The sequence below is a fragment of the Eptesicus fuscus genome, chromosome 17 (genome assembly GCF_027574615.1).
Source record: "Eptesicus fuscus isolate TK198812 chromosome 17, DD_ASM_mEF_20220401, whole genome shotgun sequence".
NCBI classification, from domain to species: domain Eukaryota; kingdom Metazoa; phylum Chordata; class Mammalia; order Chiroptera; family Vespertilionidae; genus Eptesicus; species Eptesicus fuscus.
The window spans coordinates 19579221-19592417 of NC_072489.1; the positions used below are offsets into that span (position 1 = coordinate 19579221).

Here is a 13197-nt window from a genome sequence, read left to right on the forward strand (position 1 = left end):
CAAGTTAATGGAATCCCTTAACTCTTGGGACCATGAGTCTACTGTCCCTCTGCGTAGCTTTGATGATGTCCAGTTTCTCAGATGTCACCAAGCATCTTCTCCTGCCAGCCTCAGGTTCCGTGGGACCCTCATGAGCACTGGTGTGAATTAGATGCAACCCCCTGCTTCTCAAACAGCTCCGAGGCGGGGGAAGTTACACACGGCCTGTGATTGGGTAATGTGGGGGAGGAGGAATGTGGGGAAGCAGGCATGGCGGGTGTCACAGGGCCCGGCCTTGGCACTTCCCCTTCGGTGGTGGGGTCTCTCACTCCAGGGAGAGGGAAGGGTTTCTGGGCCAAGTGGAGCAGAGGCGGGATGATCCGAGGCCTCGTGTTCACATTCCCTCCCATCTTCTAGGGCTGTGTTTCTGCAGCGAAAGCTCAAAAGGGGTTTATGAAAACCACACTCAGGAGGTTAACTGTCGAAACTGAGATTTCACAGTCACATTATGGATCTTATCCTTAATTAAGCTCTTGCTTTTTTGGCCAGGACTCTCCTTTCTTTGAGCCAATCCAACAAGCTTAAGATAAAGCCAACAAGTATATGTCTCGTAGCGTTATGGTGGTTTCTAAACCAGCCTACCACATGAGAACCCACTGGCAAATATAGCTACAAACTTTATCTGTCACAAATTGGCCATATTAGCTCATGAGCGGCTGGTTACCATTTCCACGTTTTAGGGGGTTGGTTTTTGAGCATAAAGGATTTGAGAAAGGGGGGAATGAGTTTGTTTCCAAAAGAGGTGATGATGGGGTGGGGGTGGGCTAAAGGAAGATATGGCCCAGAAAGGAGAGAGCTAGGTAAGAGGGGTCGAGCAGATATATGGGAGCATAGATATGTAGTTATTCAAAGCTTAGGAGCTCTGCTGTGTGGCTTGGGACCACTATTCAACCTCTCTGTGCTTCATTTAAGAGAGATTAAAAAATTGGAGCCTCTGATAGTGGGTGATGATGTATTAGGGATCAAATACTGCTGGAAGGTCATGCAAAACTTGGTGGCTTAAAACAACAGGAATCATTTATTACCTCCCACGGTGTCTGTGGTTCAGGAACTCAGGAGTGGCTTGGCGAGGCAGGTCTAGCTTGGGGTCTCGCATGAGGCTGCAGTCAGATGTCGATTGGGCTGTACTCATCTGAGGGCTTGAGGATCCACTTCCAAGGTGGCTCAGTGGCTTTTGGTGCCAGGACTCAGTTCCTCTCCATGCGGGTGTCTCCACAAGGCTGCCTGAGTATCTGCATGGCAGGGCTGCTGGCTTCCCCCATGCAAGGGGTTCAACAGACCCAGGTGGAGGCCGCAAGGCTTTTATGACGTGTCCCTGAAATCACACACTATCACTTCTACTGTGTTCCATTTGTCACAGTCTTAATTCAGTGTGGGAGGAGACTACTAAAGGTGTGAATATCAGAAGGCAAAAGGCTAACTTCCACAGTGCTTCCCTGGGCCGCCATCAGGCAAGACTCTACCATATGCAAAAATACACTCATTCCTTCCCAAGGCCCCCCAAAGTCTATCCCGTTAAAACATCAGCTCAAAGTCCAGAATCTTACCATCTAAAGCAAGTCCAGGTGTGGCCAAGGCTCCTTGGGTGTAGTTTTGCACGTGCAGTTCAGTTAATGATGGAACTTGAAGTGTCAGGAAGCATCTGGGGTAGGGTGGGGTGGGAGCAAAGGATGACAGCGTGTGGTAGGCAGAGGAGCTCGCTCTGTATGCATGAGCCTGAAAGGCCAGACAGCTGATGGGGCCCGGGAGAGGGAAGCTGGAAGGACTGCAGAGAACAGCAGATGGGGTGCCTGCAGGTCTTCAGTCACCACTGAACTACAGGAAGGCCTCATTGATGCCTCCAAATGTATCTTTCAATTAGCTCATGCTTATTGCAAGTCCTCTTTAGGAGAAAGGGAAAAAGGAAACAATAACTGAAAGCTATTGTGAATGGATGGTCAAATCACCCCACACCCCCAGGTGGCCTGAGACTCCTGGGGTCAAACACATTGAGCAGAATGGCAATACCCACAGGGCCAATTGAGGGTCCCTCAACGAATCTCCAGGGGAAAAACCAATTCATGACATTTTGCTTATTAAGGCAGGAAAATGGGCTCAGACATGTGAAAAAAAGCATTTCACAGTACGGGTGGGAGCAGGGTTGGCTAGAGTGGTTGGCTGGGAGCCAAAGAGCAGCAATTTGGGGACTGGTCCCATGGGCTGTGTCCTACTGACAGAGATAGAGGCGGGACATACAAAGTACTTGGTGAGCACTGGTGCCCCCATTTACGGCTGTGTGATCTTGACACGTCTCTGGGCCTCAGTCTCCTCCTCATCCAAATGGAGACATCAACATCAGACCCGCCTGCCTCACAAGGCTGCCTGTGAGATGCAAGTAAGGCCATGTCTGTAGTCACAGCTGCCCTAGGTGGTGCACATTGTTCACTGAATAGGGGTGCCCGGCCCAAGGGGTGAGCAAAGCCTGAGTCACCCACCCTCCACTTAACCCATCATAAGATCACGGGGCTGCTCAGCCCAGAGAGGCCTCTTTTTCAGACCCCCAAAGGGGTCACGTGAGCCAATGGCTCTGTGTACAAGTGGCTGATCACAAGTTGTATGAGGGGTGAGTTGGAAAGGGTCACTGGCTCTACTCTGAGGTCCTGAGTCCTCTCTCTGTAAGGCAAACAGAGGGACAGGAGAAGGGAGCTGGATCTGGAAGTGAAATCATTGTCTTCCCACTCCCGTGAGTGGAGGAGGGACAGCCAGGGCAGAAAAGGAAGAAGTGTTGGCCAGGTGCCTCTAGCAGACTCACAGGAGCAGCTGTCGGTGCTTTCTTGCCCCCTTGGACCACAGCCCCGCTGTGCAGGCTGCAGGGGATGAGGGCAGGGTGAGGCCAGACTGGTCAGCCAGGCTGGAAGGTCCTGTAAAATGAGGGGATGGGCAGTGCCTCCTATCTTGTGAGAGGGAGGAGGCCCCCACTTCCATGAAAACATCCCAGGTTCTTGTGGCTCCCGACTCTCCCCTGCTCCCCACCCCACCCCCACCCAGGATCATTGGGGTGGGCCCTTTCTGCTGCCTTATGGCCTAAGAGCTTTCTTCAAGCCAGAGATCCTGCCCCCTCCTCCACTGCTCCTGGGAGAAATGATCTGGGTGGGGGAAGTGGCTTACCACAGGTAAGTCTTATTCTTCGGGGCCATTTTGGTGTGTGCGAAATCTCTGCAAGGCTGGCTAAGACCTTGCTGCTGGAACATTCTATGAAGCCATTTCCCTTCCTTGGGATCTTGCCACCTGCCAGGGCTCTCTGTTACAGGACCCAGGTCCCCTCTGCTCTCACGTCCTCCAGAGCTCTCCGGGAGCCTCTCCGAAACCACCACTGTCTGTGCTTTTGTGGTTCCTGACTCTCCTCTGCTTCCCCACCCCACCCCACCCCTGAGACAGAGCCTCCTTTTCAAATCTGAGGGTGCAGTCACTGGTCAGGCTCATGTGCTTTTCAAATCTTACTGGTGTGAGCCCTTTCTGCTGCCTCTGGCCCAAGAGTTTTCTCAAAGCCCGGAGACCCTGGCCCCTGCTGTCTGAGGTCACAGCTCTCCTAAGCGCTCTGGGTGCTCAGAAGAAAGCCACTTGGCCAGGTCACAGCTGAATCCTAGAACCTCTGGTTTCCTGGAGGAGATCTGGAGAAGGCATTCTGGTGAGCAGCAGGGAACGCTGCTCTGTGAGGAAGGATGAAGGAACAGGGAAGATTTATTCTAGAGAAGAAACAGCTCTGAAGGGATGTCAGAGGGGAGGACTGTTCTGGGACTCCATGTAGACCTGAGGTAGTCAGACTTCAGCCCTGCTGAAGGGAAGACTGAGGGTTTGTCTGAATGGGAAGACTCTCCTTAGAGAGAGGGAATTCCCCGCTGGTAGGAAGACGGAGCAGAGGATGGAAGAAGTCTGGATGGGGAGTCAGACCCTTGGATGGAATGTCCTGAGAGACCTCGGGTGTTCCTGCCCCACTGAGATGTCATAATTCTTCACACCCACTGAGTTCTGGTGACTCCCACCCTCCTTCACTTCAATTCCACTAATCCACACCTTGTGGTAACTCAGACAGGTGCTGTCTGAAGGCATTACCATCCATGGAAAATGAGTTTGCTGAGAGATACAAAGTGAAATTATATCACAAGGGAAGGACTGCCCATGAGAGCAGACTGTTCCCAAGCACTTCCTTCATTGGCTATTGGCCGGAAACGTCAGTGGGACAACTAAGTGGGCCTCTCCATAGGCCCAAGTAATATAGGTACAAATAATACAGAAATAAATGAATAATACAATAATAAATAAATAATAATACAAGAATAAACTGTTCCACGTACTCACACCTGTAAATCTACTTTCACCCGCCCCTGTATGTAAGCAATCATCATGGTAATTGACATCATTGTTGGCTCACTCCACTCACTGCGACCTTGCCTCCTACTCTTTCTGAGAAAATTGAGGCCATCAGGTATGAATTCTCAATTCCCACTCATCCTCACCCTCAGGTCTCCTGCCAGCCACTCATCCTGCTTCCCTCACTGCAGCCTCAGAGGATGAGGTGTCTTTCTGTTCAAAGCCAACCACCCCACCTGTGTCTTTGACCTCCAATTCTCCTGCCTCCTCCAAGAGGCTACCCCATTAGTCATCTTTCACTCTCTTGGATCTTCAGCTCTCCCAGTCCACTGGCTGCTGCCTAAAAACACCCTCAGGTCTCGCATATCCAAAAACAAAATATTCCCATGTCATCCTCTAGCTTCTGTCCAAATCTCCTTTCTTCCCTCCTCATCTAACCTTCTTGAAAAAGTAGTCCACACCTGCTATTCTCCAATTGCTCACCACCCATCCAAACCTCAGTTCCCTGCAAACTATCAACTAAAGTTGCCTTTAATTGCTCTTAATGTTCTTAATTACCTCCACTGATAAATCCAATGGACATTTCTCATCCCTTAGCTACTGGTTCTCACTGCTGTATTGAAAACTATTGAACACTTCTCTTCTGGAACTCTCTCCCTTTGCATCTGTGATATCCCCTTGTATCTCTTGCTGTCTTCTTCTCAATCTCCTTCAAGGGCTCTGTGGTAGCTAGTCTCCAAGATGGCCCCCAAAGATTCCCTCCCCCTGGAGTTTTCCTTGCATAGTCACCTCCCACATTATATCATGGTCAGACAGTGTGACCAGTAGAATATGGCGGAAGAGATTGCATGTCACTTCCGAGATTAGGTTACAAAAGACAATACGGCTTCCATTTTGGTTTTTCTCTCATTCTCTCTCTTGGATCACTTACTCCAGGATAAGCCAGCTGCCATATAGAGGCCACTCAGGCTGCGTATGGAAAGGCCCACTTAGTTGTCCCACTGACACTTCCAGCCAATAGCTAGAGAGGAACTGAGGACTCAACCAATAGCCATGCGAGTAAGTCGTCTTGGAAGTGGATCCTCCAGCCCAAATAAAGGCGTTAGATAATGCAGCCCAAGCCAACAGCTTAATTACAACTTCACGAGAGACCCTAAGCCAGAACCATCCAGCTAAGCTATTCTCAGATTCCTGACTCTCAAATATTGTGAGAAAATAAATGTTTGTTGCTTTAAGTTACTAAGTTTTGGGCAAACTTGTTACTCAGAAACTAAGATTCTCTTTTTTTAATCTCTATATGGAGCTCCATGAAATGTTGATGTTCCCCAGGGTTCCACTCTGGGTGACCTCACTTCTCACTCTCAGCATTTCTGGGATGGGAAAACACTATGGGTTGCCTATCCAATAGTCACCCCACATCTCTTATTTATTTTCTGCTGGCAGAATCCACCCCCCTTAATTGAGATAACTTTATCAGCTTCCCTTGCAGCTAGGATATGGGCACAAGTCCAAGCCTGAATCATGGGACCTGAGGAGTGGTCTGCTGAGTGTTCTGAGAAAAGTTTTTCTCCTTGACAAAAGAGGGAGGTTACTGAGAGACTCTCCCTTTGCCTTCCAGCTTTTAAATGTGATGTGAAGTTAAACGTTGGAGCAACAAGATCTGCTGTTCTGGGAGTGCATTTCCCCCATTCTCCTCCTTTGTCACATCTACAGTGAGCACGGGAGAATATGCCCTTCTTGGGGGCTGAGCAGTTTTCTCAGCCTGTTTCTTGCCTGTGGAATATTGCCAGCCCAAGAGTTAAACCTTGAATAGTCATCAGCTTTTTAAGTCAAAGCTTGTGACTTTTTTGGCAGTACAAGTCACTTAAAGACACAGCAGTCTTCTTAGGTATTCTCAACAACTCCATGTACCAATATCCACATTCATCATTTTTATTCTAGACATACATTTAAATTTTCTGAATTTCTTTCCTCTGTTGTCCCCATTGGCCCCCGCTTCCTTCACACCACTAAGATTTGGGGTAATTAATCACAGGGGTGTTGGGCCTATCACCCTGAGATGGGAGAGCACTCCTTCAAGTCTTGGTTCCCTGAGTCAGTTTGTCCAGGTGAAAAGATTCGCCTTAGTCTGTTCAGAGTTTTCAACAATGGATATGACAGCCATACATCAATCTGATCCTTGCCACAGGCTAAGACTACCACTGGCCTCATTTAAGATTTTTTTCTTCATCAGTGGTTTTCAGCTATTTGATCATGATGTTGCCTTGGTATAGTTTCTTTGTGTTTATCCTCAGTTTCTTGAATTCACTGAGTTTCTTGAAACTATGAGTTTATATTTTTCATCAAATTTGGAATATATTTGGTTATTATCTTTTTCAAATACCCACATGCCCTTACTCTTTTTCTGAAACTCTAATTACATGTATGTAAGACCACTTGTCTAATAGGTCACTGAAGCTCTGTCAGTGTTTTCTCAGATTTACTTCTCTCTGTGCTTCAGTTTATCCTGCCTTTAAGTTCACTTATCTTTTTCCATCAAGTCTAATGTGTTAGTAAGCCTATACCATGATTTTTAACTTCATATACTATATGTATTAGGGTTCTCTAGAGAAACAGAACCAACAGGATATATGTCTGTCTACCTAGCTATCTATCTAGCATCTACATTCTATATAGAATAAGATTTATTGTAAGAAACTGGCTCATGCTATGATGAAGACTGAGAAGACCATGATCTGCCCTCTGCAAGCAGGGAAAACCAGTGGGCCTGACCCAGGAGTGCTGATGTGTGAGTTCCTGGTCCAAGGGGGGGAAGAGAGAGAGAGAGAGAGAGAGAGAGAGAGAGAGAGAGAGAGAGAGAGAGAGAGAGAATTCAACTTCCTTCTTCTTCTGGCTCTCAATGGGTTGGATGATATCCACACACATTGGGGAGGGCAATCTCCTCTACTCAATCCGACAATTCAAATACTAATCTCTTCTGGAAGCATTCTCACAGACAGAGCCAGAAATAATGTTTAACCAGATATCTGTGCATCCTGTGGCCCAATCAAGTTGACAAATAAAATTAACTATCATGCTGTATTTAATAGTTCTAAGGTTCCATTTAGAACTTTTAAAAAATATGTTCCATTTCTTTTCTCACTATAATTATGCTTTCCTTTAAATACTTGAATCTATTTTAATTGCTGTTTAAAATTCTTATCTGCTGATTCCCTCACATATGTCAATCCTGAGTCAGTTTCTGTTGGCTGATATTTTTCTCTTGGTTATGAATGTCTTTGCCTCTCATATCTAGCAATTTTTTATTGAAAGATGACCATTTTGAATATTACATTATTAAGCACTGTTGGTGGTTTTTTAAGAATCATTCTTTAAAGAGTGTTTAGTGTTGTCAGTTTACTCAGAGATCAGCTTGATCCTTCCAAGGATTATCTTTAAGCTTTGTTAGGATGGGTCTAAAAGCTTCTACTCTAGGGCTTGCTAGTTTAGCTCTACTCTTAAGGTGTGGCCATTCTGAAGTTTCCACTAAATACTCTGGGTGTTGAATGAGGTCTCTCCATCTAGCTGGCCTACACTTAAACATCTCTCAACTCTGAGCTCAGAGAGCGGAGAGGTTCAACTTACAACACCCCAATAAATAAATATTCTATTTCTAGTATTTGCTTTGTTTCTAAACTCATGGAGACTCATCATACACATGCACAGCTAAGTATTTAGCCAAAGATTCAAAGGACTCCTATGCAATTTTCTGGAACTCTTTCTCTGCATAGCTCCCTCCTCTCCAGCACTCTGCTCTGCAAATCCCAGATGCATGAGTTCTCTGAGTTCTGATCTCTGTCTCCTCAAAACAGTGTGACCTGCTTGGGTTCCCCCTAATAATCTGGCCACTCAGTATATATATATATTAGAGGCCTGGTGCATGAATTCGTGCATGGGTGGGGTCCGGCCAGCCTGGCCAGGGGGAGGGGACATGGGCGGTTGGCCAGCCAGCCTCCTGGTTGAACTTTGCATATTAGCCTTTTATTATTTAGGATATACACTGAGTGGCCAGATTATTATATGTTCAGAGATCATAATAATCTGGCCACTCAGTGTAGTTCATGTTATTTGTTTTCCTTTCTCAGGGACCACCGTCTTGTTCTGCTGGTTAGCCAGTGTCTGAAAACAGATGTTTCATATATTTTATCCAAAATTGTACTTGTTTCTGGTGGGCGGGGGCAAGTCCAGTATCTGCTACTCTATCATAGCACAAGCAGAACTCTACACGGGATAAAGTTTCATTAGCCTTTCTGACTGAAAGCATTTCTCAGTTTTACCTTTTACCATGTAGGATTCAGAAGCAGTTGCCTCTTCCAAACCCACAAGTACTAATGGTGGGCATTTAATTCCCGCTTATCCTTGCTTGCCAATCAGCCAGTTTTTGTGTGTGTTTGTTTTTTTCTGAGCCTATCCCTTTCATGTTTCTTCTCTAACACAGCCAAAGGCAGGCATCACATCTGCTAACCAACTGTCTTCTACCCTCTTTCTCTGGGGTGACACGTCCTTTAGGTACCCATCTGTCTCCACGTTATTACAGGGCATTTACTTATGGATGACCAGAAGTGGCAGAGTTAAAATATATAAAAATCTGGGTCTTTGATGAAGAAGCCCAGGACTACCTCCAAACTTATTAAATGAAACAGATAAATGCCTTTAGTTTTAGCCACTTTTAAATGTGTGTTCTGTTCATTGCAGCCTAAAGCATGGACACAGGAGGGATCCCACCTCCTTCCATGATTTTTGATGCTCATGGCCCTCTGGTCTTCCTCCATAGCGACACATTCAGATATCCACCTGCCTGTGGGTCATCTCTGCTGGATGTCACACCAGGTTCCTCGCGCTCAACAAACAAAATTGATGCTGTTTCCCCTCCTAAACTGCCTTCTCTCAAACTCTCAATCTCAGTTGAAGATACCATCTGCTTTGCAACCCAAGCTATAAGCCTGGTTGCCATTCTGGAATCCTCCTTTTCCCTCCTCTGTTGAGATCCATAAATCACTAGATCCTATAATTTTGTCCCCTAAGCATTTCTCACAGGCGGCCTCTTCTCTCCATTCCTCACACTGCCACTGAGGGTAGGCCCTGCCATCTCTCTCTCCATTTACCCCCAGCGGATCCTCCTGCTTCTATTGCAGCCTCCGCACTGCTTTCTTTCTGGAACAGATTTATCTGTATCACTTCCTCGTTAGAACCTTGCCGTGCCCCTCCACTTGTGTCCATGATGAAGTCCAAACCCTTGCCAAGGCTTACAGGCCTCCCGGTCTGGCCCCTGCTGACCACTCCAGCCCCACTCTTGCCACTCCCCGATTTCACACCACACCCCAGCAACAACCATCTGTGGTTGCTTTCCCTAGTCACGCTGCTTATTCTTCTTGTGGGCCATTGTGCACGCTGTGCCTACCTGAGATATGCCCCTCTGACTCTATCCCATTTCCCAGCTTTTCTCCGGCAAGCATCTATCATCCTACCTGAGTAGGGGTCCCCTTTTCCTTCCTCCGGAAATCTTCCCTGGTGACCCCACCCTGCAATCTTGTACGTTACCCTTTTCTGTGCTCCAGTGATCTTCGTACATATAGTTCTTACCAAACCTACCACTTGGCTTTGTAGACACGGTTGTGTGTATCTGCCCCTCCAGACTGGGTTCCTTGAGGGCAGACACTGGGACTTCCTTGGCCTTGAATCCTCAGCCTCTGCCCCATAGTGGCTGCACAATAAATGTTTAACGACTGAACGGATCACCCAATAAATCCCTCACAGCGGCTCCCTTACTGTACTGTGGAATGCTTAGTGGTTCCCTCACTTGAGTAAGTGGATTAACTTAAAAATAATAAAACTGTGTTTCCTTAAAATCATTTTTCCACCAATGCTTTCCTTTTAATTAGTACAATCAGGGACCAGAGTGTATTTGTGGTGAGGTTTCCATAGCACATCTCTCGGAAGGGGTATTATGTTTCTAGAAGCAAAGAATCATGGCTTAGGAAGAAAAAATATGAAAAGAGCATGGCATGGATCTGAGAAGCTGCTGGAAACTTTTCTAGGCCATGAAAATCAGGAAGGGCCTCCAGCATCCATGAGGGGGTGACTATGGATGTGGGTGACTTGGTGGGTGTCTGGCAGTGCCTTCTTCCCCAGTTGCTACACCTACCAAAATCCCACCATTAGAGAGTCACTCCATTGACTATCCATCAACCTCTCCTGTGGAACGCTAAGCCAAATTTCCTGTAGAAGGAAGTTCCTCTCTTCTTCCAGGGACTGCTTTCTTCTGCCTGGAAAGCATCTCTCTCCTCCCGCTCCCCCCCCCCCCCTTCGTCTACTCCCGTTTTTCTTGTTCTTTAAAATGTAGATGAAATTCCTTTCCTCCCATGAAGCCTCCTCAGATATTCCTCTTAAGATTGTGAGGGCCTCAAGAGAAGAAGCCATGTCTCATTCAAGGTCATGTCCCGGGTGCCTGCTACAGAGCCTGGCACGTGGTAGGTGTTGAACAAACAAAGGGAGAACTGGCCTGGACTCACTCAATGCACAATCATTTCTCCATCCCTGTACATTCTGGATGCTTCTATCGATGCTGGTTCTCTGGTCCCCTGGTGATCACTCATGCCTTGTGGAAGGTCTTCTGCTGCTCATCTGAGATGTTCTTTTTGATGTGCCTTTTATGTTTTAACACTTCCTGAATGTAGGTTAGTTTTCTCATCTGGGTGGTGACTGAGCAGGCAAGGCCATGCCTCTGCCTTCCTGGGCTCCCCCTGTTGGTGAGGACTGGGGGGCATCTTGTGGACAGGTTTTTTTCAGCTTGGACCAGATGATGAGGAAACTTCTGGCATATGGTATGTGGGACACCACTTGTACTTTTATTTTACACCCCAAAATAACAGGGCAGCCTGCTCCTGGGTACCCTGGGTGGATGATGGGAATGTCATACAGGGTCACCAGGGAGGGGCTCAGTAGAGTGCAGTGGCCCAGGTGGTTGTTTCCCTTCGGCCTGGTGTTTAGTTCATCAGGGGTAAAATGAAGTCACGAGTCAATCAGTGTTGGCAGGTGGCAGCTCAGAGCCCTGCGTCCCCTGGGCCTTCAAACATGGCTCCTCAATGCGGTCTCCTGCCAGGTCAGTTCACCTGGCTCCCCTTGGATGCCCTGCCCACACTCAGGTCCCAAACTTCCCCTCATTTATACTTCCTCCATCCTCACCTGAGACTCTGGGAGAGTCCCTGTCCCATCTCCATCCTGGTCTTAGACCCTATTCTCTTCAGGTTCTTTCACCTACTGACCCATTCAACCTCCCAGCAACTGAGAAACTAGCTTCCTTTGCTTGGTGATGGGGAGAGCTTAATACTTGCATGTCCACGCCTCAAATGAGGAAGTAAGGGAAAAGCTCATATCCAATCCTTTCTACTGTAATAGGCAAAGGGTGGGAAGGAACACTTTAACTTCCCTGTTGAAAGAGGCTGAGTCGTTCCTGTCGTGGTGGAGTGGGTGACAGGCCCCAACTCCTCGCCCTTCCTGGTGGCCCTGCCCGCCATGCCTCTCCACGGTGGAGCTTGCTTCTCTGCCCCTTCACCCTGGGCAAGGCCACGTGACTTGTTCTGCCCAATGGTCTAGAGCCGAAGTGAACATGCACTGGCTCCTTAAGGGGCTTCGTGTGTGTCTGCTTCCCTCTTACGCCCATCGCTGCCATGAGAGGAACAGGCCCAGCCACCCTTTCACCCCGGAGAAGGAGAGATGCAAGAAGCAGAGCATTCCAGCTGACCCGCAGGCCTGCAATGAGAAGTAGCCCAGCCTTGATCAGCTGAACCTCAGCCAGCCTCTCTGAGAATGAATAATAACCAAGTTTGGGGGCTGTTTGTTAGGCAGCATTATTGTGGCAGTAGCTAACTGAGAGCCATCCTTCCAGAAGGCCAAGGTGAAGCACTGAGCACGTAGTAGTTGCACAGCACATCATGGATGCATAGTATTGGGTTATCAACTAAGCCTTCCTGGTAGGCACCATAAAAGAATACGAGACCATCAGACCTGGAGGAGCCCTTAAAGGAGTTGTGGATGGACGAACAACATGGAGTGGCACTGTGACTTGCCCCAGGGCACACAGGGAACTGTGGCCAAGCTCAGTCTAGCACTCCAGGCTGGTGGCTCCATAACACCGTGAGGTGACGTCCCTGCTTGCTGTGGGCCAGCTCCACGGTAACCAGGGCTCCCTCCCGCTCCCTCCTTGGCCGTGTGTGTGCGCTGCAGGTCACTGTGCTGGAATTTTGACAAATGCGAAGTAGTGACAAAGGAGGAGAGGCCGGAAACCGTTCAGCCAGAGACAGGACTCTAGATGCAATCAGGGATGATCCATCTGCACTCCTGTCTCTCTGTGGTGCCGGATGCCCTGTGATGGGACCCCCAGTCCAGACCCCAGACTGTGGGCCAGCTTCTGCAGCCTGGTCTCAGGAGGGGAGCTTGTCTCAGGTGCTGGAGGCCCAGTAACAGCCTGAGCCCCGGACTCAGCCCACTTGTGCCTCAAGTGGCCTGCAGCACATGGCAGGCAGAAAAGGCAAGCCCTCCGGACGCCTGCATATGCGATTCCACCCCCAGCTCTGCCCCTTGCTGCAGCCGTTCCTCTGCATCTCCCTGCCCTCCTCTGGCTGGTGGGGTGAGTGATCCTGGCCTCCCAGCGGTGTTGTGAGGATTACCTGAAATACCAAAGGTGCCACACCATGCGTGCACCTAGTACCTCGTGCTTGGTAAACGCTGCCTCTGCCTTCCTCAAAACTCGCTCTTCATGACCAAACG

The 13197-nt window shown here is 48.3% G+C and overlaps 1 long non-coding RNA gene across 3 annotated transcripts; it reads right to left on the reverse strand.

Annotated features, from left to right (window-relative positions):
- Positions 1-1034: 1034 nt before the first annotated feature.
- Positions 1035-3951, reverse strand: LOC114232934 (uncharacterized). Of its 3 annotated transcripts, none has more exons than XR_003619049.2 (5): positions 3187-3951; positions 2831-2939; positions 2275-2400; positions 1587-1681; positions 1035-1354 (listed from the first exon to the last, which is right to left on the reverse strand). It is a non-coding gene; the product is annotated as an uncharacterized LOC114232934 (long non-coding RNA). The 3 variants fall into 3 exon arrangements; XR_008558748.1 differs by having other exon boundaries at positions 1035-1422; XR_008558749.1 differs by having other exon boundaries at positions 1587-1921.
- Between the last annotated feature and the right edge of the window lie 9246 nt (positions 3952-13197).